This window comes from Stomoxys calcitrans, chromosome 5 (genome assembly GCF_963082655.1).
Source record: "Stomoxys calcitrans chromosome 5, idStoCalc2.1, whole genome shotgun sequence".
Taxonomy (NCBI): Eukaryota; Metazoa; Arthropoda; class Insecta; order Diptera; family Muscidae; genus Stomoxys; species Stomoxys calcitrans.
In genome coordinates this window covers 2,376,559-2,401,229 of record NC_081556.1, presented here as the reverse complement: position 1 = coordinate 2,401,229, position 24,671 = coordinate 2,376,559, and the positions used below count along the sequence as shown (strand labels likewise).

Below are 24,671 nucleotides of genomic sequence, written 5' to 3'. Positions count from 1 at the left end.
TTCCATGGAGAAAACATATGTTGATAACATTTTCAAGAAAATACAGTTTCCACTAAGTTTTTTTTTAACAAAAAAAAAGTAGTTTAACAGAATTATTTTAATGTTAATTTGTTGCTATTTTCTAGCTTTATAAAAATTAGCAAAATTTTATTTTGCATTTCAAAATTTTCTCGCTGGCAACACAGCACCAAAACTGAACTGAATGTCGACTAAAGTAAGCAACTGATGGCAGTCAAAGTGGGACTATGTGAAGAGTAGCAAGTTGTTGTAGATGTCACTCATGCCTTAATGCGATTATCAACATGAAAATCCATTAAAAAGTTTTCCATTTTTCAAAGTGAGCTAGACATGTTTCGGCTTCCTTATTTAATCGAAGGAAGAGTGCTGCTATCCCCAAAATACTTGAGATATTCACATTTTTTGGCTCTCTGTGTAATGTTTTATAAAGTTGATGATGGTGTTTTACTTATTTCCCAATGCTTTAGACCTTAACAGAATTTGGAGGCAAGGTAAAGTAAGTATCTTAAGTACCATTGTCAACAATTCCCACACATACATGCTCACATATACGCACATATACATCTATGCAAACACTCTTACAATGTGGCATAACAACAATGATGTTATCTGTAAAGATCTCAAATGTCAAGCATACTTTGAGGCAACTTTTTAATAAAAACAAAAAAAAAAATTAAGAATGCGGTTAATTTTTAAGGCTTTTTAATTTGAATAAATTAAAGTGAAAACAAATTTTTTTGTTCAAACGCGTTTGCACTCTCACACGCACATTTTAGTAAACTTTGACTTTGAAAGCCTAAGCTTATTAATACAAAGACAAAACAAAAATAAGTATAACTTTAGGCGCTTACACACCAACACAACTCATCAAATGAGTGATGGCTTAAAGTACTAGGCTTTTTGTAGCAACATGATAGTTGCTGTAAACATATCAATGTCAAACATACAACGAATGAGAGGCAAAATGTGCGTTTGGACGAAAGTGATGGATTTAGGATTAAATGTCAAGAAAATTCTCAATTACACATGAAATGTAGACTAGAGCAGAAATTTGTTGATAAGGGGTTCGGTTTCTTGCGAAACAAAATGGCAAACTCGTGTCAGTTTATGATAACAAATTTATGACACCAAAAGCGATGAAAAATAACAGAAAGCGTAGGCTGGTTAAAGATAAGTTGTTGGGGTTTTAGGAGGTTAATACAAGAATGGGCAAAACATCTGAAGTGTTATTTAACTCAACCTTTTCCTACAACGAATCGAAACTTTGCTTTAATAAAATATTACATTAATATGAAAACGTTTTGATGAATGGATCAACCATTGTAAGCATTCACAGAATGGGTCAATTATTGGAAGCGTTTAAAATTTTGGCAAAATGTCAAGAGGAAAAATGTTCAATTTTTTAAGTTTTTTGCTTCTTAGAGTGAAGATCATTAAATTTTACAATTTTTGTTTGTTTCCCTTTCGAGACGAGTGGAAAAAGAAAACCAACCACTATGGGACGCGTTTCGTCTTCGGTTAGAAGACTTTTCAACCATTTTAGGTGTGATGGCTTCAAGGGTCGTGCGTTGGTATGTTGTATTTGAATCGTATTTATAGCGAAAACGCATCTATGATACAGTTACCACATTAACACTGTCAACAACCATGTCTATTAGCTGCACTTTTCCCAATGCATGTATTTTTGTGTAATTTTTTTTTTTTTTTTTTTTTTTTTAATGCAGTTTTATTACGACTGAGTTTGCACTCATCTAGTAATTTAATGTTAACAATACATATTCAATACTAGAATAGTTAACCTAGTATATAACATTTTAATGAGAAGTAGTTCAATAACTATACTCTAATTGTGTACAATCAAGGGAGTTTATGTGGCTAAATCTAAGGGTAAAGTTCTTTGAAGTCGCCTTGTGCTGGAATAGTTGCTGACAATATTGTTCAAGTCACTGTTTATATGACTTTGTAGCTTGAGGACATGTTTTTGTGCGTTGATATGAATTTCTTCAGCGATGGTTTTTACTCCCAAGTCCCGATGCAGGTCATTGTTGCGTATGAACCAAGGGGCGTTTACCATAGTACGTAGTATTTTATTTTGGGTCTTCTGTATAATATCCACCTCCTTCTTTGCAGCACAGCCCCACAGCTGTATGCCGTAACACCATATAGGTTTAATTGTTTGATTGTAAATCAGCAGTTTATTTTTAAGTGATATTCTACTATCCACTAATATCCAGTATACTTGACTGAATTTCATTTTAACTTCTTTGTTCTTTATCTTCACATGTTCTTTCCATTTTAGTTTTGTATCTAGGGTCATGCCAAGATATTTTGCCTTATTCACGAAAGGTACCACAGTGCCATTTAGATAAAGTGGAGTTTGAAGTATCTGTTTATTTGTAAACACAATGTGCGTTGATTTACTTTCGTTTAAATGCATTCTCCATTTTTTCATCCAGCTTAAAATACTGGAAAGAATAACTTGGAGCTTGTTTGTGGCTTCTTTTTCAGTGTCCGCAGTGGTGAGGACCGCCGTATCATCAGCAAAGGTTGCAATGGTTGCATCAGGAGATGTTGGAATATCTCTCGTATATAAGAGGTATAGTATTGGGCCTAAGACACTCCCTTGTGGGACACCAGCTCGAATTGGCCTCAGATATGAGTATTGGGTTTCAATTTTTACTCGAAAGTGGCGATGGGTTAAGTAGGAAGCCAGAATTTGATAATACTCATGTGGTAGATCATTATGTAGTTTGCACAAAAGCCCTTCATGCCAGACCTTATCAAATGCTTGCCCAACATCCAAAAATACTGTTGAACAAACGCGCTTATCTTCAATAGCTTTTTCTGCTACATCTACGATGCGGTGAACCTGTTGAATGGTTGAATGTGCAGTTCGAAATCCAAATTGATGGCTTGGGATGAGACGTCTATTTGTTATTAGTGGTACAAGTCTCTTTAAGAGCAGTTTTTCGAATATTTTCGACATAACAGGTAGCAGAGATATAGGCCGATATGAGGTTATTTGATGGTCTGGTTTGCCAGGTTTCGGGATTATAATAATTTCGGCTACTTTCCATTCTAGTGGAACATACTGCAGTCGGAAACATGCGTTTATAATAAATAATAGATTTTTTAGAGCTGTAGCTGGAAGCTTTTTAAATATCTGTCCTGTTATTAAATCGTAACCAGGCGCTTTTTTAGCACTTATATCTTTTGCTATTACATTCTCCAACTCCCTTAGTGTGGCTGGTTTGATTGTGAGATGGTCCGATTTTTGGGTTTTGCTGGTACCTTCGTTATTAGATCTGTCTTCCAGTGGTTTAAATATATTATAGAAATGATCTGCAAATAATTCAGCTTTTTCATCAGCTTTACGAATCCATGTTCCATCGACGTTTTTGATTGGAGGCATTTTTGGTGAAGCTTGGTTGAATTGCTTCGTTGCTTTCCACAAACTGTAGTTGGTTGCTTTGGTTGAAGACAAGTTTTCTAGGTGCGACGACATAGTTTTATTTTTAGATTCACTTGTTAATTTCTTAAGATCATTAACAAGACGGTTTAAGGCGGCTTTATTTTCTGCCGTCCTTTCTCTTTGCCACTTCTTTCGTGCTTTTCTTTTCTTTGATAATAAAATTCTTATTTCTTTCGGAAACGTAGGCGTATGATATATTTTATTCAAATTTTGGGTAGGAGTACTTTCCCATGCAGAAATTTGAATGGCTTCAATAAATTTCGCTAGCTCTTCATCAATTTGGGCTTCTGTCTTGAGACTGGTATTTAAATGTATTTTCTCCGATAAAGTATATTTGAAAAAGTGCCAGTTTGTTTTTTTGTTTATAAGAAAATTTGGAGGATCCATTTCAATGGCGCTGTCACTTACAGTCAGTATTACAGCAGAATGATCAGATGATGATAACGCTTCTGAGTTTTCAATAAACACATAATTTTTAGGTATATTTTTTATGATGAAAAAATCAATCAAGTCAGGTATAAGATTTCCGTTCGAAGGCCAATACGTTGGTTTGTTTCCCGAATATATCTCGCATTTAAGAGATCTACATGCTTTGTATAGTTCACATCCCTTTGGAGAAGTGAGTCTTGAACCCCAGACTTTATTTTTGGCATTAAAATCGCCACCCATCACGAAATGGTTGTTACATTTTTTCAATGTTTCTATATACTGTTCACTTTTAATATTGTGCCTTGGAGGAGAATATAGTGCGCAAATTTTGAAATAGTTGTTGTGTTTAAGTTGAACCGATACGCACGCTATTTGAAACATGACGTCCTCAATCTTTTGCTCCTCTTGATGTTTGATATTTTCTTTTATTATGACCGAAGCTCCTCCCCTGGGTTTTAAGGAAGGATGAAAGGCGTTATAGATCTTATAACCTTTGATAGTTGCAAACGAGTTTTTAATTAAATGGCTCTCTGATATGAGTAGTATATCAATTTTTTCATCATATAGAAAACATTCAATTTCATTTAATCGGCGCAATAAACCATTGCAATTCCATGTAGCGATTCGTAGCATAGCCATTATTGTGGATTAGAATTAATTGAATTAACGACTATAGCGTTTAATTTATCAATCAATTTTTCACTCAGCTTAGCTTGGAAATCTAAGCGTTGATTAATTTTTTCCATGTTTTTCAATATTACACCCAGTATTGTTGGGGTTTCTTCATAAGAAGCATTCAAATTTTTGGCGTCTAATACACCAGAGTAGCTCTTTGTTTGAGAGATTTGGCGACTTGTAGCTTGCACTGACTGCTGCAATGTTTGTTGGTTGGATGTTTGAATTTGTAATTGTATCGGATTTTGGAGTACTTGCTGGTTTGCTCCGTTATTTGAGACGAGAGGTTCCACATTATGTTTATTTGTATGGATATCTTTGACGGATCGAGATTTATTTCTGAGTTTTTGAAGCTCTTTTGCAACTTCACAACCTCTATAACTGGCAGGATGATTACCTTTGCAGTTAATGCATTTAGGAACTATAGATTTTGGCATTTCGCAATTTTCTGTGTCATGTTTTCCTGCACATTTTACACATCTTGCTTCCCTCTGGCAATAGCTTTTGGTGTGATTGAAGCCTTGACAGCGTTTACACTGGGGTATTAGTTTTGTTTGAGGTCTTACTGCTTCAATTTTAACTTTTATTTTAAGGATATTTGTTATTTTAAAGATTTCATCTATATTGTCGTCTTTATGGAAAGTTACTCGGAAAATAGGAAGATTTCTGTATCGATAGGAACTGCTATTTTCTACTCGTTCTTTCTTTAAAAGGTTGACGGCATCTAAAGGTTTAAAGCCCTTTTCTTGAAGATCTTGCATTATATCTTCCTTTGTACAAGTGTGGTGGAGACCACGTATAATGACCTTATTTGGCCTTTCGTTTTTATTTTCGTATGTGAACCATTCAGTTTTCATTGTGTTCAATGTTTGTGACAAGTTTCTGTAATCAGTAGGTGAATTCGTGTTAATCTTCCATACATTATTGTTCAAAGCTGTGATTTTGAAATCATGTACTTGAGCAGATTTAATTAATTTCTTAATCTCTTCAAAACTTGTAATGCCAACAATATTTATAGGGGGCGGTTTATCTGCCCTACCATCTTTTGTTTCGGATCTCTCGATATTATTTTCTTTTTCTATTTGTGTTTGCTGTGATTCGCTGGTGTTATCTTTTTTAGTTTTGGATTTGTTCCTCTTACTTCTTTGAACAATCCAGTTTGTCTCTCTTTCCAATTCTTCTTCATCAGTTACATACTGATGAACTAAACCACGTTCGACTATAGATTCGTCTTGGGCTTGGTTTTGTGGTCTATCAGTATATTGGACAGTATTTACCATATCATTAGCGTCCATGAATTGACTATCTTTTTTATTTAAAAGTTGTTCTTTTAGAACTATATTCTCTTGCTTTATATTTTGCAATTCAGCAAGTATGCAATCAATAGTGTGCTGCATTTCATGTATTTGCTGCTTTAGCATGATATTCTCATTTTGAATTATTTGGATTCGGTTTCCTCTAAAAGGAGTCCCCCCGCCTGGAGGCGGGTTATTTAAATCCATTTAAATTTTCAAATATAAAGACCGTTAATAACAGGGTGACAAGATGATGTAAATAACAAGTAGTAATGAACACCACCACAATTACTGTACCCAATAAATCTGGCAACACCGTTCCACATCACAACGTGTGACGAGATCAGCTGCTGTTTGTTTTGTTTTCTGATCACAAAGGACAGATATAGTTTATTTTGAGTTGTTTTTAAGATAAATTTGTGTAAATTTGTCTATTATAACACTTTATTTTTAAAGTTTTTGGCAAAAATATCGCCTTTTAAGCTCGCCGGGCACAATCCGGACGTTCACAGAATGCCGAATGCACACCACCACGAACGGGCGAATATTTTGGAAATAGTTCCTGAGGCTTTGGTAAGTCCTTTTTATGCATAAACTTGTACACACACGGAGCGGTTTGATATCACGTCCACTTAGTACAATGCACAGTGGTATATTTTGTGTAATGACAGACATTTTTTCTGTGACAAATTACACTTCTTCCGTACTACACATGTTCTTTAAAAAGAAATTTATATGGCAGCTCTATCAGATTCGTGAACGATTTGAACCGTACTTAGCAAAGATATTGAAAGTCATATCTGCTGCAAAATTTTAGCCAAATCGCACAAAAATTGTGGCTTCCAGGGGCTCGAGAAGTCAAATCGGGAGATCGGTTTATATGACAGTTATATCCAAATCTGAACCGATGTGACCCATTTGCAATCCCCAACGACCTACATTAATATAAAGTATATGTTCAAAATTTCAAGCGGATAACTTAACACATTCGGACTTAATCGTGATTTCGACAGACGGACGGACGGACATAGCTAGTTCGAATCAGAATATACATACATCATGGGGTCCTATATAAATATTTCTAGATGTTACAAACGGAATGACTAGATTAGAATACCCCCTTCTATGGTGATGGGTATAACAAGTAAAAGCGTGCTAAGTTCGTCCGGGCCGAATCTTATACACCCTCCAACATGAATCGCATTTGTCAAGTTCTTTGAATGACTTTTTCAATATTTATGAGCTACATCAAGTTATTGACCGATATGGACCGTACTTTTCATGGCTGTTAGAAGTCATAGAAAAATACCACCTCCAAAATTTCAGGCAAATCGAGTAAAACTTGCGCCCTTCAATGGCTCAAAGCGTCAAATTGGGTGATCGGTTTATATGGCAGTTATAACAGCTTAAGAACCGATTTAGACCATACTTGGCACAGTCCGGAGCAATTTTTTCCAGTCATACCAAAACGACATATGCAAAATTTCAACCAAATTGGATAAGAATTGCGCCATCTAGAAGATCAAGAAATCTAATCCGGAGATCGGTTTGTATGGCGGCCATATCAGGTTATGGACTGATTTAGACCATACTTTGGAAGTCATTTTCAGCCAAATCGGATAAAAATTGCGTCCTCTAGAACCATAAGAAGTTTAATCGGGAGATCGACTTATATGGCGGCTATATAAGGTTATGGATTGCTTGGCACAGTTGTTGGAAGTGATACCTAAATACCACGTGCCAAATTTCAGCCAAATTGGTTAAGAATTGCGCCCTCCAGAAGCTCAAGAATTCAAGACCCAAAATCGGATTATATGGCAGCTATATAAAAACATGGACCGATTGGCCCATTAACAATCCCAACAGCCCTAGACTAATAAGAAATATTTGTGAAGAATTTCAAGCGCCTAGCTGTACTCGAAAGTTAAAGTTCTTTCGAAAGACGGACAGACAGGCATGGCTAGATCGACTTAAAATGTCATGACGATCAAGAATACGTATACTTTATGGGGTCCTAGATGCATATTTCGAGATGTTACAATCGGAATGACGAAATAAGTATACCCCCCATCATATGGAGGAGGGTATATTGAGAATCACTTTTATTTTTATACCCTTCTCCATAGGATGGGGGTATACTAATTTCGTCAATCTGTTTGTAACACCTCGAAATATGCGTCTGAGCCCCATTAAGTATATTCTTGATCGTCATGTCATTTTAAGTCGATTTAGCCATGTCCGTCCGTCTGTCCGTCGAAAGCACTCTAACTTTCGAGAAGTAAAGCTAGCCGCTTGAAATTTTGCACAAATACTTTTTATTAGTGTAGGGCGGTTGGGATTGTAAATGGGCCAAATCAGTCCATGTTTTGAAATAGTTGCCATATAAACCGATCTTGGGTCTCAACTTCTTGAGCCTCTAGAGGGCGCAATTCTTATCCGATTTGACTGAATTTTTGCACGTGGTGTTTTGGCTATATCTTTTGAGAGCGCAATTCTCATCCGATTTGGCAGAAATTTCGCATAAGGTGTTTTGGTATGACTTCCAATAACTGTGCTAAGTATGGTTCAAATCGGTCCATGTTTTGATATAGCTGCCATATAAACCGACCTGGGATCTTGACTTCTTAAGCCTCTAGAGGGCGCAATTCTCATCCGATTTGGCAGCAATTTTGTACAACGGCTTCTCTAATGACTTTTAACATACGTGTCTAATATGGTCTGAACCGATCAATAGCTTGTTTTTAAGTAAAATTTTTGTGAAATTTTCTACAGAAATAAAGTTTTGACCAGGGCTGCGGAGTTTGAGCCTTGACTTCGACTCTGGCCTCAAAACCTCGACTCTGCAGCCCTGGTTTTGACAAGCCTTATTATCCCTTAAAAATAAGAATTTTTGTGCCATATGAAAATTTCTTTCCAAGTGTAGCTTAAGTCTTTAACAAACTCAATGAAAAGCACAAAGACCCCTTTCAAGATAATTTCCTCCCATGTTCATAAGCAACTAACAATTATGTGGACACATTTAGCACATTGCTTCCCTAATTTGGATTAATTAAGCCCCTTGAAGCAACTTCAGCACTGGTACTATTTCCAATGAATCCAAAATAAACATTTACAAGGTTTGAGGAGCAAAAAAAGCAACTATGATTAGAAGATTTTCTTTGAAATACATAACAAAAGAAAAGACCCATGGCCATATAATCCATAGACCTTAAAACAATGCCTTCTCAAGCCATGATGTGTTGTGGGTACGAAAGTCTTCTCTCTTTGTTTCAAATAAACGTTATAGTATGCTGAAAATTATCCAAATGCCAGGCGGTCCTATATGATTACCAGTGGGTTAGCTGGATTACTTTCCCAGCTCTTACCCGCCTCAATGGCTTGATGCCATCGAATGGTATGTGTGAGATTCCTGCATTGAAGCATTTTATTGTTATTGTTTTCTTATATGTTGACATGATTGTGCTACAAACTCTTTTATGCTGATGCAAATGGGGACGATGATCATCATGCTCGTTATCCTATTTATGTGCCCGCAAAAGCACACATGTATGTGGGTGTGGGTGTGTGTGTGTGTGTGTGTGTGTGCGAGGGTGTCATTTTCCCTATGCGAAGATCGATGAGGGTCTGCGATAATACATTCTACATTCCAATCTATTGTAAGTGTGTTTATGCATGTATGTGGTAAACTGTAATGTAAATGTTGCAAGCCGTTGTGTTGATACTGGGCGCTATGCAGTGGATAAAGTGAATGTGAGCAAGGTTCATGCCAGCTATTGCATGTAAATGTAAATGAGCCTATCTATACACAGAAAAAAAAAAAACTAGCCTCAAAAATAAAATTACAATAAAATCAAAAAAAAAACACATTTTATTTGAATCTTTTGGATATACATTTAAAAGCTTAAGAGTCAATGAAAGCCATTAAATATCAAATTTTGATTATAGCCAAATTTTATTATATTTTTCCTGTGTATACGCATGCATGAATGTAGCATTTCATTGTTAAATGCCATGCCATGGATGCTGCCACAGTAGATATTCCCTCATGCTGTCTATCACACTACATGAATATTTTGTTCATTGTTGTTACCTGGCATTGTATCGCATTTCCATTTATATCTGTGTGCGTACACACTCAAACGCACCGAAATGTTAAAATGTTAAAATGTATGTCTCCTCGGAAATAATGTGTATGGAAGTCAATGTGCGTGCATGCGCATGGATGTGAGGTTGGTTGTGTTGTGTTATGCTGTGCAGAGACGAATTTCAATTTCGTGTTAAAGTAATTTGTCACCTGCACGCCTACAATTGTAACAATTTTGTTGTAATTCAAAAGTTACGTTACGTTACTCCATGTCATGCCATCCAGCCATTCAACCATGGAGTCACAGACATCGAGCCATCCATGATGTATAACGTAAACGTTTTACCAACTCTGACATGGCAACAGACACAATGATGCTGCTTCTGTTGCCTTTGCTGTTGCTGCCGCTGCTGCTGCTGTTGTTGTCGATGATGATGATGATATGAGCAATAAATAAAAGTTGTTACAGCTAAAGTGGCTTCATTTGAGGTTTTGACTTAAATTTTATAAGGATTTTAAAGTTCTAATTAAAATTGTTGAGATATTTGAAACTTTATTAGGAATAGCAATAGTTTCCATTTTCAGGGTGCAAATAATGTGAATAAAAATGTAAAATGGCACAAAAATTTCCATAAAAATAAAATGTGAACAAAAGTTTTATAAAGTTTCGCAAAAACCTGTTATATAAAAATGAAAGTGGTGCGATTTGTTTGTTTGTTTGTTCCGACTAGACTCAAAAACTGCTGAACTGATTTTTATGAAATTTTCATAGATGGTAGAGTTTAGCATCCTGGGAGAAAATAGAGTACTTAATTTTGTGATATCCCTGAGGGGGACTGACGCTCCTCCTGACGAAAATTTTCCAAAACTCCAGGTGTCGAAAATTAGTGCATCGATTTAAGTAAATTATTGTATGCATAAAAAACAACATTGGTATAAAACTGTAGGGGACGCCCTACCCCAAAGCCCACCTAAACGGACATGTTTACCGATTGGGACAATATGGGCATCAAATGAAAGGCTTTTAAGAGTATAGTACGAACTTTATATAAGAATTCGACATCACGAATCTCACCGCCAAAAACTGCCCAAAAATTACATCTTTACTGATTGGGTCAATATGAGTACCAATAAAAGGTAATTTGAAGAAGACAGAGATTTGAAGTAAGGTCGAGTCCCAGGGGGGGGGCGGCCCCACTCAAAAATTCGATTATTTACAAAATTAAATTAAACAAATCAAATATATGAAAAATTTCAGGCAAAACGCCCTCTAGAAGCCCAAGAAGTATTGTATAATCAGGAGATCGTTTTATATGGCAGCTATGTCAGGATATGGACTGATTTAGAACATACTTGATACAGTTCTTGGAAGTCAAAACAAAACACTTCATGCAAAATTTAGGGCAAATCGAATAAGAACTGCGCCCTCTAGAAACTCAAGAAGCCAAGACCCAAGACCGGTTTTTATGGCAGCTATATAAGGTTATGGACTGATTTAGACTGTACTTAGCACAGTTGTTGGGAGTCATAACGAAACACGTCATTCGAAATTTCAACCAAATCGGATAAGAATTGCGCCCTCTACAAGCACAAGAAGTCAAGACCCAAGGCCGGCTTATATGGCAGCTATATCAGGTTATGGACCGATTTACTTACCATACTTACCACAGTTGTTGGAAATCATAACACCACATTCAAAATTTCAGGTAAATCGGATAAAAATTGCGCCCTGTAGTGGCTCAAGAAGTCAAGATCCAAGATCAGTTTATATGGCAGCTATATATAAAACATGGATCGATATGGGGGGGCGGATCCTCCCCCTTACCCTAATTTTCAGAAACAATCAGATCACGTAGATGGGTGGTGTTATTTAAGCGAAATTTTGTGTGTTCCCTTACAGTAACCTGAAAACAAAAATTTGGTTTCCAAATTTGGTATATACACCAATCACGACAATATGGGACACTAATGAAAGGTTTTTAAGATTAGAAAAAGTATTTGGTATCCAATTGTCGGACCAAGTGCTTGGGGGACCACCTTAACCCCCCAAAAAATACCCGTAAATCTGACATATTTACCGACCATGCCAATACGGGACTCAAATGAAAGGTATTTGCGAGTAGAATATGAATCTGATATCCACATGTGGGACCTAGTTTCTGGGGGTCCATCCCTTCCCCAAAACACCACCCAAACAGGATTCTTTACTGACCATGGCAATATGGGCTTCAAATAAAAGGTATTTGAGAGTAGAATAAGAATCTGATATCCAAATGAGGGACCAAGTGTTTGGGAGGCCGCTCCTCCCCAAAAAAGGAAAAATTTAAGAACATAGATATATCGGGCTCTAACGAAAGGTCTTTGGGAGTAAAGCACGAATCCGATATCAATATTCGGGAAAAAGTGTCTATGGGGCCACCCCAACCCCATAGCACCATCTATGTAGGAAGTATTTGTTGACCATAGCAATATGGGGCTCAAATAAGAGGAATTTTAGAGTAGAACATAAATCTGATATATATTTTCAAGGGCAAGTCACTGAGTGGGCAAGTCCCAAAAACACCTCCCAAACCGTTCATGTTTCCCGATTATGGAAATATGGGGCTCATATGAAAGGAATTTGGGAGTAGAGCACGTATCTGATATCAACATTCGGGACCAAATGTCTAGGGGACGTCCCGCCACCATAACAACACCCAAATAGAACGTAGTTGCTCACCAAGACAATTTGGGTTTTCAAGACAGTGGAGCTCGATATTAATAGTAGTCGCGCCCATACCCCAAACCGGACATATTAGCTGACCTTTGCAATAAGGGGTTTTAATGATATCCAATTTCGAGGCCAATGGCAATATGGGGTGCAAATGATGAGTAGAGCACAAAACACCCCTAAATCGTACATCATGAGAATACCTCATGAGAATTGAGAGTCATAACAGAACACTATATGCGAAATTTCAGTCCAATCGAATTAAAATTGCGGCTTGCAGGGCCTCAAGAACTCAAATCGGGAGATCGGTTTATGGGGGAGCTATATCCAAATCTGACCGATATGGCCCATTTGCAATCCCCAACGACCTACATCGATATAAAGTATCTGTGCAATATTTTCAAGTTCGACCGCTATCGTGATTTCGACAGATGGACGGACGGACATGGCTAGTTCGACTCAGTATGTCGAGATATACTTTATGGGGTCCTAGGTATAGTAATGGGGTCCGGGTGGGTATAATAATATTACTGCGAACTTTTGTGTTAAGGGAAATTTTTGGCAAATTTGTTATTCAAAATAATGTACACTTAAATTATCGACTTTTTGTTAAGATATTAAAAGGATTTTAGACCATTTTAATTTGCCGAAATTTTCCTTAAATTTGTATACACACTTTTCTTCATCTTAAGATGAATTTAAGATACGTACTTATAGCGCGGAAACTTTTATTCCAATTTTAGAAGTTACTTAACTTTAACATTACTTAGTTTCTTGGATAGATTTTAACTCATTTCCAGTAAATCGTCCTTTATATAAACAAAGTTTTCTCAACAGGATATCAGATTGCACTTTTACCCCCCCCAAAAAGGTACTCTCAAACTTCTTTAAAACGAAAGGAAAACATTCACTCTTCATTCCTCAAATTAACCGTAACCCACTCACCCCCTTATCAAATCATATGACGAGTCGAAGCCATTATTTCAGCACCATAAATTTAATTACATTTGAGTAAAACATTCTTTTACAGCGCTTTAGTAGCTTCTTTACAACTTTCTTGGGGCAAATGAGAAATTCAGTTCTCACGCACAATGGAAATGTCTCGCAATAATTGCATTTCCACCTTTTTCGTTGTGATTAAATTCGTCGAATAAAATCTTTAACAACCAATCAGCTAAAAGGCAATAAAGCGCTTTTACGAACATTCACAAAGACACACAGCATGTATACACTCTTACATAGATGAACATGTATGTGTGGGGATTGGGAACACCAATATAGAGGCCAGAGATACATAATCGCGTGAGCACACAATGGTCGCATCCTTACATATACCATAAACTCACACACACACACACACTCATATATACATACACAATAATGGAAATTGACTTGAGCATGATGTTAATAAGGTTTTTCCTTGTCACAAAAGATTTTCCCTTTTTCCTGCTAACACACTTGTGATGCAGGGTGTAGGTGTGCTCATGCCTCTGATTGCTGCTATGTTGGTGTTACTCGGTTGGCATATGAGTGAGATATGTGTGCTTTGTGGGCCATGGTTGGGGTCATTAGAACAACAACAACAACAGCAGCAGCAATAATAACAATGGCAAGAGGGCAGCAGCAAACCCAAAACATGCCAAAGGCTGCACTTACAGTTATTATGGTCCTTGTTTTATAGAAGCCATTGGCAGTTGAGTGGAAAATGCCATTGCCCCGCAGCTGTAATGCTGCCTGTGCCAGTGTGCGTCTGCGACATGCTTAGAAATGCTGAGGCGTTCGTCCTTCACGGGTTTGTGCCGCCACCTTTATGGCATTACATTTTGCAACATTTTTATGAATTCATAACGAAACGGAACGTCAGGGATAACAATATTGACAGCAATAACAATCAGGGAAAATACATTACAAAGCAAGCAAACATAAGGGCGACTACGTGAAAATTATACACAATTAAATCGAATGTGAACACGAACCAGCCAGCCAACAACCAGAGTGGGGTTTCACTTTTTGGTGAGAATTCACATAAATTTCACTCACTTTCCCAGCACCTTTATCAGGTTATGACATGAAATAAAGTAATGTGGGGGAGGAGCAGCAGCTGGAGGAGACCTCTTCTTTTATGACATCTTGACTTAAATGGAACAGCAAAGGGCCCAAAACAAATTGGAATAATGGACAAGGCCACCAAACGAAAATAAAAACGAGAATGCCACTTAATAAATGAAATATGTGATCGGCCAAAAATAATGGGTCCCCCCTTATTAAGTAAAAAAATAAATAAATGAAAAAAATTGAAAAGGAAAACTTTTTTGTCTTAGATACGGACATTGTGGTGGATAGATAGACTGTTGTAAATAGGCGCATTAAGGTGGGTATAGCCACCATGATAAAAAGAGCCCACATGGTGAATAGGAGACCATGTTAATACGAGTATGTACCATGGTAGAGACCTGGTGGATAGGGCGCCGTGAAAAATAGGACCATCATGGTTGACAGATTCATCATAGGGAAATAAAAAACGGTAGTGAATAGGACCATAGATGTAAAAAGCCCAGCTGTGGTGGATTGGACATGGAATAATCTGATGCAGTAACTTTATAAAAAATAGGTGCAATCACATAATCTCAAAATTTTTAAATATAAGCTATTCTCAAATTTGGAAATGGGGGTAGAAACATAAAAAATTGCAAATTTTCCCATGAACCTGTCACTAAGGAGCAGGAACAAACTTCTCACATATCAATTCAAAATATTCGAAATCGACAACATATCAATAAAATACACGATATGGAAATGACCACCATGGTGAATAAAACTAATGTGGTAGATTGGAAGCCACCGTAGCGCAGAAGTTGTCCGAATGTCCGAACTCGGCCATAAAAAGAAGACCCCTTATCATAGAGCTTATAAAACGTGGACCGAACAGCACTCAGTGATTTCTGAGAACTTTGCCCAGTTTCTTAAAGGAATGTTCGTGGGCAAATTTAACCTTGTACAATAGATTAATACTCCATGGGGATTAGAGTTCCCGAAGTGAATAAAACCAATGTGGTGCGTAGAACAACAATAGCTATGGATAGGACACTGTGGTGAGTAAAATTACTGTGGTGAATAAAATTACTGTGGTAAAAAAAAACTACAATGGTGGATGAAACTTACCGTGGTGAATAAATCTACTGTGGTGTATAAAATCGCTGTGGTGGATAAAATCACTGGGATGGATAAATGACACTACCGTGGAATATTGAACCTCCATGGTGATAAGCATCCCCGTAGTGAATAAAACCAATGCGGTGAGTATAATCACAAAGGCTATAGATAGGACACTGTGGCGGATAAACCACCGTGGTGGAGGAAACCAGTGTGGTCGACAAAACCACTGTGGTAGATAAAACCGCTGTGATGGATAAAACCACTGTGGTGGATTAAACAATTGTGAAGGATAAAAGCACTTTGGTGGATAAAACCAATGTGAAGAATAAAACCACTGTGGTGGATAAAAACCACCGAGATCGAAAAAGCCACTGTGATGGATAAAACCACTGTGGTGAATAAACCACAGTGGTAGATAAATTCACTTTGATGGATAAACCCACTATGGTGGGAAAACCACTATGGTGGATAAAAACACCGTGGAGGATATGACAACTGTGGTGGATAAAAACGGAAGAAATTTTGGTATTGTTTTTATACCCTCCACCATAGGATGGGGTTATACTAACTTCCCCATTTCGTTCGAAACACACTGTGGTGAATAAAACCACTGTGGTAGATAAATGCACTGTGGTGGATAACACCACTATGGTGGGAAAACCACTGTGGTGGATTCAACCGGGAGATATTTTGATATTGTTTTTATAACCTCCACCATAGAATGGGGCTACACTAACTTTCCCATTTCGTTCGCAACATACTGTGGTGGATACAAACCACTGCGTTGCAAAAAGCCACTGTGATGGATAAAACCACTATGGTAGATATATTCACGGTGGTAGATAAAACCACTGTGGTAGATAAAACCACTGTGATGGATAAAACCAGTGTGGCGGATAAAACCAATGTGGTGGATAAAACCACTGTGGTGGATAAAACCACTATGGTGGAGATATTTTGGTATTGTTTTTATACCCTCCACCATAAGATGAAGGTATAGTAATTTCGCCATTTCGTTCGTAACACATCGAAATATTGGTAAATAAAGTATGGTCTACATCTGTCCATATCCTGATTAAACTTCTTGAGCCTCTATTTCGGCGAAATTCTTATCATATTTGGCTAACTTTTGCACAGTGACTGCTTCAATGATCTCTAACATACATGCCTACTATGGTCCGAATCAGTCCAAAACCTGATAAAATCTGTCCATATCCTGATTAAACTTCTTGACCCTCTATTTCGGCGAAATTCTTATCATATTTGGCTAACTTTTGCACAGTGACTGCTTCAATGATCTCTAACATACATGCCTACTATGGTCCGAATCAGTCCAAAACTTGATAAAATCTGTCCATATCCTGATTAAACTTCTTGACCCTCTATTTCGGCGAAATTCTTTTCATATTTGACCAACTTTTGCACAGTGACTGCTTCAATGATCTCTAACATACATGCCTACTATGGTCCGAATCAGTCCAAAACCTGATAAAGCTCCCATATAAACCAATCTCCCGATTGGGGCGTAATACTTATCCGATTTGGCTAAAATTTGCACAGTGACTTTTTCTAGTATGCTTAGTATGGTCCGAATCAGTCCAAAACCTGATATAGCGCCCATATAAGCCAATCTCCTGATTTTACTTCTTGATCTTCTCTATGGCGATTTGGTTGACATTTTTCACAATGGCATCTACAGTATATAATGAATATAAGCACATAATGTATAAGAAAAAATCGTTTTTAAGAAAATTTTTCAAAACAACATGTCTTTTCTTAGATGCTTCATTGCAAAATACTTTGGTATAAGAAGCAACTCTTAAAACAAACAAACGTATACAAGAAATATTTTTCAAGCACCGAAACTGAAACATCCATTGCGAAAAATATCCTATAAGAACGTTTTTACTGTGACAATGCGTCTGGCCAAACAGTTTGAGAACATCATGGATTCCGCTAAAAATGTAGTCTTATTATCTGAGTTTGTATTTGAATTATTTTGGTCTCAAGAAGTCATATTGGGATATCGGTACTTAGGGGGGCTCTATCACCCCATTGACCGATTAGGATACAATTAGGCACTGATGTTGTATGTCATAAAATAGGTTTATGGGCCAAATTTCAGCCAAATTAGGTAAAAATATAGGCTTCTAAGGGCTCAAGAAGTCAAACCCGGGAAACGGTTTATGTGGGGGCTATATCTGTTCATAGACAGATCCGGATCATATTTGGCATGGATGTTGAAAGTCATAACTCAAGTCGTCGTTCCAAATTTCAGCTAAATCGGATGGAAATTGAGGATTCTAAGGGCTCAAGATTTCAAAACCGGGAATCGGTTTATATCGGTCCTATATCCAAATCTGAACCGACATGGCCAATTTGCAATCCCCAACAATCTATATCAATAAGAAGTATCTCCGCAAATTTCAAGCACCTAGCTTTATGCGTTCGACCGCTATCGTGATTTTAATAGATGGACGGACATGGCTAGATTGACTCAGAATGTCGAGACGATCCAGAATATATATACTATATGGGGTCGCAGATCAATATTTCGAGATGTTGCAAACGGATTGACTTGATTAGTAAACCCCCATTCTATGGTGGTGGGTATAAAAAACGCAAACAAGAAATAATAGTTGAGTTTTTTTGCAGTTTCTTATACCCGTTGTCTACAGTACTATGGTCTCCAACATCCAAGCTAAGAATGGCGCAAATCGGTTCATAAACTGATATAGTTCTATAGCATAGCAATTCCTGTCCAATATCCTTTATTTGCCTATAAAGAGATACCAGGCAAAAAAGTGGTTTAAAAAATTCGGACCGTCCGAATTTAGCACGCTTTTACTTGTTTTATTTTCTAATTATCTTGAATGTTTAAATATTTTGGACCTACCAAGGGACATAACTACAATAGTTCTATCGACAAGATGCAGGAACATTTTTTGCAGTAAAGGTAACATAAGAAATGCATCGCCTTCATTTAAAAATCCAACATTCTTCTTATCTTATACATATAGCCCACACAATATTTCATCTTTCCTGGGAGAGATGGGAGGTAGCAAGCTAGTTTATTTTAACTGAGTATTACAAATGAAAACGATTGCCTATTGCCAGTTAAAGTGTTCCCCCAACTTTGGAAAAGTTTTTAATGCAATTTTTTCCACCACAAACAACTTTTTTCAACTTGGCAATGCATTTGCAAAGTATTGCTTCAACGTCCTTTAACATAACGCAAGGCAAAAAGGAAAGCGAGAGCAGAAGTCGTCATCATGAAAGAAAACGGAAAAAGCATTTACCTGTTCCCCAACATTATTCATCTTGTCGTGGATGTTGTTGTGGTTGTTGTTGTTGTTGCCATCACTTCACATAGATTTGCATAAGTTTTCATACAAAACACGTTCAATAACCTTTTTGTTTGCTTCACAACATTTCTTTCGCACTTTGCCACCATGGACCGGCAGCCAGACAGACAGACATACAAACTGATGGCTGTTTGTTGTTCCCTTGGCGTAGCCACAAAAGAAAAATCTTCAGGATTGTTTAAGGGAATGACGATGGCGAATGGTATTTGCTATGGCAACAAAAAATCCATTTTATGTTAGTTTTATTAATGGTTTCGCTTAAACCAAGTCGTAAAGTATTTTTTTCTTTCTATAAGACATTGTGCTGTTTTTATTTATTGTAAGAAAACGTAAAACGTAAATGTAAATACCACAACTCCAGTGATGGACAGGTATGAAGAAAAAAAAGGTGGGGTAAAGATGGTTAGAAAAGAAAAAATCAACATTATGGTGAACTTTAAACAAAACCATCGCTTGGTGGTTTGATTGTTACTTACAGTGAATACAATACTGAGCGGAAGTAGAAAGAGTTCTGCCTTTAAGGTACTAATACTCAGTTTTCCCATGAATATTCCATTAAGGAATAGGAGATACTTCTCTCATATCAATGAGTGCAGTCCGATTAATGTTTAAACTCAATAATATGGGGCCTCCATTTTTTATGCCGAGTCCCAACCGCGTGCCGCTCAGCGACACCAAGGGATGGAGGAGTTTAAACATGGCAGGATACCTTACAAATGTAATCAGCATTAGTAAAGGGATAACCACCTCTCAAGATTTTGTTGATGTTCACGCCGGTATTTGAACCCAGGCGTTCGGCGTCATATGCGGACATGATAACCTTTGCCGCACGTTGGCCTCCCAGGTAGATGCCACATTAGATCACCTAAACGAACTTTTATATAAGACTATATCATCATTCGTGTGTCAGAGTACTTCGGCACGAAAAGTTTCTTTACGAACAGCGTCTGCGTGCTAAAGTTATTGCTTCTCCGAGGGGAAGCATGAGCTTTTTGGTCATTCGCAAAAAGGGTAAAGGGCAATTCATCGGCATTCCCCAACTCTTGTTAAGAATGACCAGATAATCACTGACCCGGTTGATAAGGCTAATCTACTGGCTGAAATGTTTGCACAAAATTCTTCCTTGCCGTTTAGCAACCAGCACACTCCGTGATCTCCGGGCCCGGACGGTATGTCAACACTTGTTCTTTGTAAGTATTCTTCGACGCTTGCTGGCCCACTACTCTACCTTTTCAACGTTGTTTACCGTGCGGGAGTTTTTCCGGCGCGTTGGAATGTTGCGAACGTTCAGCCCGTCCCCAAAAAAGGTGAGGCGAAAACTCCCATGCTATTCATGACCCCGGTCGGCCAAAAAACTTTTATTTTGTTTTTCATTAAACTTATTTTAGAAAAATTAGCATAAAAAATATGAATTTCGCATTCAGAAAACAAATTTTTAGAGTGGGTTTTATCTTTTTTTAATTTAATTAATTGAGACACGTATTACTGTGCAGCAGTACTTATTGATTTATTTCATCATGAAGATGATGTCGGTAGGCTAGAAGATGCGTGCAAAGGTACCAAACATGAGATCAAGGGTTCTCAATACTCTGCGGCACCAAAATCATTAACATTTTTAAGGGTAATGGTAGAGAAAGTGACAAAGAAAACCGAACCGAGAGCTGCATTAAAACAAACGAAACAAAGCAACGCGAGCCGAACAAAGAAAATAAAAACACCACCAGCCGAAGCAAAGCACATGAGTTGTGGCTGATTGGATGGTTTTTTGTATCGCTTATGGATATTGTTGTTGTTATATGTTGGCATGCAAAGAGTGCCTTTCAACAATAAATTTGTACTTTGGGTCGTTGATATTCAAAATGAATCGTTGTAGGAAAATTAACAATTTTCGTAGTTGTCTTTTCGACCAAAGTTATTGTTTTTCAAAAAAAATTTTATCTGTGTTAATTTATCCTTGGTGGTGGGTATTCAAAGTTCGGCAAGGCGGATTTTTACACGTTTTCACTTGTTAATGTTTTTTTTTTAAACTTTTCTTTACTTTTTTTTATTTTGTTAATATTTTTCTATTTTCTTTAAAGTATTTTTTTCAATTTTAATTTTTATTTTTGTTTTAATTTTTTTCATTTTTATTTTTGTTTTATTTTTTTTAATTTTTATTTTTGAATTTTTTTAATTTACCTATACATATTGGAAATTTAAACAAAATTTCTATTTCTTAAAAAATTGTATTAAATTCAACTGCTAAAATGATGCAGCCCACTGTGACCACCTACTCCCAACTTTGTTTTACTATTCAAATATCGTCTACTACTCTAACGTTTGCCATTAATGTTGGTGGTGTTGATGAATTGCATGGCATCATCATCATCAACAGCCACTACTAGAGAAAGAGAGCGAAAGAGCTTTCTTTGGTCGACAACTGCATGGCAAAACGTTGGAGCGCCACACCAGCACAGGCAGCTAAACCAAATAGCACACAAACCTCAAGAAGAGCCAGCCATGTTCTCTGCCTTGTACATTTCGCCGCTAATGGCATTGTGTCGGAAATGTACAAAAAAAACCTCCATTTGAAGCTACAATCGGAGCTAGGCTCTACTATGACATTTCAACATCCGCAGATTTTCTTGATTTCAGTTATTCCCGCCACTTTAGTCTTTTGAACTTCAAATGAAATATCCTTGGTTCGGTGGCAAAAGGCATTTCAACGCAAAAAAAAATGCAAATAAATGATATTTTACATAAGCCAGCCACAAATGTAAACTTTCACATTTTAGCCAATTTTTTGAGCAGTAAGAGGTACTTGTCGAAAAACAGTTTTGGGTAGAAGCACAACTAAATCAACATCAACACTGAAACATTAAGCCTTAAAAACATTCGTCAGCATTTTAGCCATGATTTAAAACAGCATTTGAGGCAAATCCCTCCAAAAAAATTACATCCATAGGCTGTTGATTATAAATGGAAAGTAGAGTTTTAGGCAAGGGGATTTTCAGCTTTCAACGTAAATGTTTTTGGTAACAAAAGAAGAATAACAGTTGTCAATTCATCAAGGCCTGTTTTTTTGTTGCTAAACTAATAGCATTAAAGTTCAGAAAATTCAATATTGATGAGATTGGTTGGCAGAACCTGGATGAGATTCGTAATAGTAGAGAAAAAAAGGTTCGTAATAGTAGAGGGTAGCTTAAGTGATAATGTCATCAGCGTAGGAACCACAAAAGTGGCGAAAAACATCATCCTTGTGAAGTCGTGCATTTGCTAAGCCAAAATGTGTTGCAAGCTATAACAAACTGCTGATTTTCGACAAGAACATTTTCTTCCAAAACATGACCATTCCAGCATTTTAGAAAGGCCAAGAAAGGCAACTCTTGCCCTAAACACCTGCAAGAGAGCCATTGGCAAAAGTTGGGGGGTTTAGACCACGTGTCATCAATTGCGTATATACTGCAGTTGTCAGGCCTATAACGCTATATGGTATTGTGGACTGGTGGACGGCGCTTCAAAAGTCCACCTACTTCTCAATACTTAACCGCATCCAAAGGACGGCTTGTTTGAACATCACAGCCGCACTGAGGACGAGACCATCTGTTGCACTGAATTTAAAGCTACATCTGGACATGAACATTGGGGCTAGACAAATTGCTGCGATCACTGCCGTGTGGCTAAGGGAGCTTTATCTTTGGTCATGTGGCGACAACGGGCACTGAGTTATCCTTGACACAATATCCGATGTTCCAGGCAGTGTGGATTACACCCTACCTGAGCCGTTTTTGATTGAAAGTACTATACCACTATTCCAGATAGAACCGATTGGAACTACGATATCCCTGTTAACAAAAGTTACAGAATTCTAAACGGATGGTTTTAAACTAGACGACTAGGTGGGCTTTGGGTGTACTCTAAACATCTAGAACTGGTCATATCGAAAAGGTTACCCGACCACTGCAGTGTGTATCTAGCGGAGATCCTTGCAATTATGGAAGTGGTGGAATGGCTAAGGTATAATGTCATAGCGACGATTGACATAAATATCTTCTCAAACAAACAGGCAGCCATAGAATCCCTGGAACACGTATTTCTGAACACAAGAACCGCCCTCGACTGTCACATTAACGTGATGGCTGAACAGTTCAATCTTCACCTGTTCTGGTTGCAGACTAGCAGACTAGCTTACGAGGCTAAGAACTTCCTTACACATTCCAGGGAAACTGGATTCTGTGGGCATGTCTCCAACCACATATAAGCTAAGTTTTCAGGACAGGACCCAAAGGACAAAGAATGATAGATGGTCACAAAGAGGGGGCTGTGAGCATTCCAAAACTATGTGGCCTAATCTAGACTTGAAAAGGTATACCGCTTATCTAAAGCACTGGCTAGAACAGACGTCTCAGTCTTCGAGTCCGTCATGACAGGTTACTGTCTAACGACATTCACTTTTGCAAAAGATGTGAGGACATCGAAGAAGAAGAGCCAATAGAACACCTTCTGTGTGTGTGTGTGTCGCACACTAGCAGTCAGAAGGAGTTCCACTTTAAGTTTTCATTTCTTTGAGAACTTATCTGATTTAGCAGATGAGAATCTTCGCAAGTTATTGGGCTTTTTAAAGCAATCTGGATGGTTCAACGGTAGGAACTAGAAGGCATCATTCTTCTTCTGTTCCTGTGGTATGACAATGGACGAAAACGTCGAAGTGAGTCTGATGGCACTGCCACTTTAATCTAACCTAACCTAAAGTTCCATTGAAGTTTTGCCTTTGAATGTTCTGTGTTTGCAGAATACAGGCAAAATATGAGAATATTTCCGTAAAAATCAGACCTTAGAGAACAAATTAACATTTTATTGATTTGAAACATGTCTCGATCTTATGGCATCATTAGCCAATAGAAGACTCATTTGCAAATGCAATTGCCTAGCATTATTAAATTTTGCTCAACATATTTTATATCTTCAATATATAGACTGCAATATATGCAGATATTTTGAATTCCTCGTTGAACAGAACGCAATTTTTTATGCTCTCTAAAGCTGCTTTGACAAGCATTTTGTGCTTATAAACAAACTTATCAAAAAAAAACCGACTTCATATTCATATTCCCATTCATTTCTTTGATTAATTTTTCCTAAAAATTTATCTTTGTCCACAAAAACTCCTTTTTCCATAGAATACCAAAAAAAAGAAGAATAATCAAATTGAAAGCCATTCTGCCATTATCCCCTCAACATCGTACTGGGGCATTGTGCAGAGTCATGCAAAGAGGAAAAAACAATTTTTTATGAATCTAAAACACAGATAACCATATTCCATGGGGAACAGAATAGCATAGAGAAAAAACAGAAAGCACCATAGCCTGAACAATTTTGGCAAGGCAGTAGGCCTGCCAAACTACAAACCAAAACACATACAGCAGCCATGCCAGCCTCAAAGGTAGTAACGTAGGCCTTTTTTCAGCGATATCTGCCAAAAATGAAA

At 37.3% G+C, this 24,671-nt stretch overlaps 1 protein-coding gene across 4 annotated transcripts in view; it reads right to left on the bottom strand.

The window, feature by feature from the left end:
- Window positions 1-24,671, bottom strand: part of LOC106083163 (uncharacterized) — a 300,046-nt gene that overhangs the window by 135,797 nt on the left and 139,578 nt on the right. The window lies entirely within an intron of this gene.